The sequence below is a fragment of the Azolla caroliniana genome, unplaced genomic scaffold, assembly GCF_043228905.1.
Source record: "Azolla caroliniana isolate FFs.n. ecotype wild unplaced genomic scaffold, voAzoCaro1.0.p SCAF_14, whole genome shotgun sequence".
Lineage (NCBI taxonomy): Eukaryota > Viridiplantae > Streptophyta > Polypodiopsida > Salviniales > Salviniaceae > Azolla > Azolla caroliniana.
In genome coordinates this window covers 19,239,716-19,244,533 of record NW_028230449.1, presented here as the reverse complement: position 1 = coordinate 19,244,533, position 4,818 = coordinate 19,239,716, and positions in this window count along the sequence as shown.

Here is a 4,818-nt window from a genome sequence, read left to right as displayed (position 1 = left end):
TCCTCAATTCGAAGAGGTGAAGTCGGCCATGTATGCCAAAGGCTTTAAAGTTGACACTGACATCAAGTTGTGGCACAAAAGAAACAACCACATAAACCTCCAACAACTTCGAGCGATGCAATCAAAGGGAGTCGTCATTGGACTTCTGACATTCGCGTTGAAATGAGTCAACCGAGTGTGCGAAGCGTGTATCGGATGTATGGGGACCCACTCAAGCGCCGACGATCGGCGGATGTCGATACTACGTCACCTTCATCGACGACTACTCACGCTACACATGGATCTTCCCAATGAAGAAGAAGAGCGAAGTGCTCTCCCACTTTCGAAAACTCAAGAGACAAGTCGAAAAAGAAACCGGTCGGCACATTCGATGTCTACGATCAGATGGAGGAAAGGAGTACTTCTTCAACGAATTCATCTCCTACCTCCAACGTGAAGGCATCCGGAGAGAATTCTCGTGCCGACACACACCCCAACAAAATGGAGTCGCCGAAAGGAAGAATTTGCAAATACTCGAGGTAGCACGCGCCATGATGCATGAGAAGCACATGCCAAACTTCTATTGGGCCGAAGCGGCATCCACACCCAACTATCTCATGAACCAGTGCACCACCAATGGAGTACATGAGGTAACTCCATACAAGCTCCTTGTTGGAAGGAAGTTGATCCTATCGCACCTCAAGGTGTTCGGAAGCATTGCGAATGTACGCATCCCAAACGAAAACCGACAGAAGCACGACGCGAAGTTAGAGAAATATATCATTGTCAGATACTCGTCCGAGAAAAAGGCATACAAGTGCTATAACCCTTCGACCTGAGCGGTTTAGGTGAGTCGAGACGTAGTCTTCGAAGAATCGACATCTTGGTATAAGCTTGATTTGGCTCCACCCGACTCGACCGAGGAAGAGTTGAATGTCAACTCAGAGGACGATATTCGACGAAGCCCTCTACCAAAGGACAATCCAAGCCCACTTGAGCCTTCAAGCATTCCAAGCACGTCGCGGCCAAGTATGAACTTGGACAAAGGCAAAGGTAAGATGCCCGAATACGAAGTCGATCACGCCAATGACAATGGTTCGAATGTGTCGGCTCGCTCACTAGATGGTGAGTTTGGTGTACCCATCATCCGGACACCCGGAGTAAAGAAAGCACTCACATTGGCAAGCGAAAAACTTCGACGCTCATCTACAGAGAAGAACCCCATCGCTCGGCTCGGTTAGAACGAGTACATGGCCCATCATTATGCCTTCGCGATGAAGGTCGCATCCGAACAAGAGTCCGAGACGGCTTGTGACCCACGATGGGTGGAAGCAGTCGGACTTCGCCCACTTTAGACTACAAGCCTTCGTCACCAGCTTGAGGGGGAGGAACCGAAACTGCCTCGGAAAGGCCGAAGAAAGCCGAAGGCTAGACGAAAGTCAACGAAAGTGAAAGCGAACGTTGTGCGCCTCACACTTGAGCTTGAGGGGTCATGTTGAGATATCAAGCTCAACTTAGTTTAGTTAGTTAGTCAACACACGTAACTTAGTAGTTACCTAGATAGAATCTAGTTAGTGTGTTGACCTTAAAGTCTTAAATAGGATTTTGTACTTGAGTGGGATACATTGTAGATCCTCCACTCCCATGTTCATTTAATATAGGACTTACATGGTTGTACCTATATTCTACTCATACATGTGCACCTTTGCACATGAGATGTATATATACCTCATTGCGGTATTTTTGTATTTGATGATGCTTTTTAATATACTTAATCATCTCCCATCTTGTCGCGTTGTTCATAAGTATTAACTTCCTCTCTCTCTCTCCTCATCTCACACACATACACACACATATCACTTAATCTTTTGCTTAACTTAATCAAATAATTAGGTACTAATTAACCCTTTCTTAATTCCCTAATTCTTAACACATAATATGCTCGTTTACCTGCCTCTAAGCGGCGTGTTGCACATTTATTCCATCTATGATTTGAAGGAACTTCAAGGCCAATATATTTGAAGCTGTCTGTACATTCAAGTGACTCATTATTGTACATAATGCATGGTTTATCTCTTTTTTGGCTCTTCACAAGCATAATCTTTGTTTTAGATCTATTGACACTTAATTTACTATGCATGCAAAAATTTTCCAATCCCTTCATAAGCTTTTGTGCATCTCCTAAAGTATTTGCAAAAAACACTACATCATATAAAGATAGCAAAAGCATAATGACAACATTTCCAATGGCAACTTCTTCAACACATTCTTCCTTTACAAACTTGACAATGATTTTTTCCATTTCATCAATGCATAGAACAAATGGTGAGAGTGGGCATCCTTGCTTAACACCAATAGTGCTATTGAAAAAATCTAAAAGTCTATCTCTCATACGCACACAACATATATACCTTCTCATATATTAGTGAAATTGCAAGCATATTTTCACTTGACACCTCGAGTTTTTCCATTCGCCTCTAAAGATTCTCACAAGGTTCCATATCAAAAGCTTTCTTGAAGTCTACAAAGCAACAATATAAATCATTACCTCTAAGGCGACTTTCTCCTTTAATACTCGAAGGGTGACAAGGTGATCAATGGTGTTGTGGTGTTTTTGAAAGCCAGCTTGTCCATAAGCTCTTTTACCATTTTTTTTCCGTCCATGCACTTATCTTTGATTCATTATACATCCAAATATGCCATTAACGAGCCAACCATGATGGTTTGATAGTTGTTTACATTATTTACATCTCCACCTTTATGTAAAGGTTTGATCCAATTCCTAGTCCAATCGTATGACATACCATGTTGCAATACATCATTAAACATATCATTTATCCATACATGTGCTTCCTTTCCCGTCCATTTGAGCATTTCAACCTTTATACATTGAAGATCGCTTGCCTTTCGAGATGCCAATTTCTTAAGTCCTATTCCTATATCTTCAATTGTAAAGAAGGGACACATATGTGAAAGAGAACCATAACACATCATCTTTCTGGAAAGAGATAGCTCATATAAATTCTTACAATGCATATACAAGTCATGAAGAGTTAAATCACCATAACCCTCAACACGTTTCCCCTTTAGATTTCCCCAAAATTTAGCACATGCATGTTCTTTCTCTTGCGTTTGGACAAATTGTTAAGTAACTTCCCATATTCTTCTCTTTCTTTGACTAAGCCTTTTGTACTCATGCAAATGCTTTTGGTAATTTTCTTTATCGTTAACTACATCTAAAACCATAAGGCACTTTCGAGCTTCACGACATTCTTTATCAAACCATTTTTTCTTTGAAGTACATTTCTTGGTACATTTCCAAGATGTGCGGTTGGTCGAAAAACATTTGTTTGTGCATGAGAGAATGACTTTTTTAAAAACTTCCCATTTGCAGTCTATTGTGGCACCATGTTGTATCTTTGTCATTTGTAACATTCTAGAGAGAGAGAGAGAGAGAGAGACTATCACAAAATCTCAAAGAATAGACAATTATGAGAGAGCGAGAATATCACAAAATCCCAAAGAATAGACAATTATGAGAGAGAATCGCCAAATTCCATTATGCATGAAAGATCGGGACCTTCTAAAATACCATATGATTATGTTTGGAATTTAGCAAGATTTACACATGTTTAGCAGGTTCACTGGATATACAAACATTTCTAACATGTTAAAGTGCAAAAATGCTATGAAACATTTTCTAATGAGAAAGGACACCTTTTTCCTAAATAGTGGAGGTTCTTTACATCGTTTGTTTGGTATTGCACGCATTATACAAATACATTATTCATGGTTGCAGTCTCTCCAAACTAAAGTATTTTTGAGTTGGAGTCTGGACTCCAAGTTAAAGGGAATAGAATATGCATTCTCTACTATGCATAGTATAATCACTCCATTCAACTAGTGAAAGAAAAACAATCCAAATATAAAAAATAATTATATAAATAACTACAAACAAAATTTTACTTCTTATTTTGTTAACAAATGCTAGTCGCGAAAAAGAATCGTAGATTGTTAAAACCATTTTAATACAATAATTGCCTGAACATTGTATAGGAAGTTGAAATTTGATGGTTTACATTTATGGAAGGTTCCTTCTCATTATTAAAGTTCCACGGGTTTCCGTTTACATGGTGGTTGTTATCATTAAAGGTTTATGAAATTTCTCATCGACTTTCAATTATACTGCAAGACTTTGGAGCTAATATAAAGATTACACAAGACAAGCTTAACATCTAGCCACAACAAAACCATCTTTTGGTCATGCTACATAACAACATGCACGATTCATAAATAATAACTAATAAAGAAGTAAAGTTGGGTTCTTTAATTAATAAAGACAGGAATGCAAATTTAAAATGTCGGTTAGTCACAAAAATATCTTCACATTTTACATTTGTCAATGAGTATTCATGAAGCGATCATGTTAAATAAGTGATATGTCAAGGTTTGTGATATGCATCACCTTCTCTACTCAAGTGTTAAAGAACATTGCAATATTTAGTGCTACTATTATGGACATTGTCTAGGGTTGTTACATCGTTATGTAGAAATAGAAAGTATTTGTATGAGTTGTTTCTTACATCATCACGTAATATATAATTTAATGCCACATGATCTTGAACAATTTGAAACACTGGAGTATAGGTAGTTCCAATCTCGATCAAAATGTGTCTAGTGGATCCTTGGTTTGATGGTTTATTTTGGCTCGAGAGAATAAGTATATAACTCACAAGCACATCTAATATTTAATGAAAACAAACTTCATACGAAAATGATTGGTACACACAAATATATAGTGGATGTTATAGGCGTTGGAGGAATCAACCCCTTACGAGT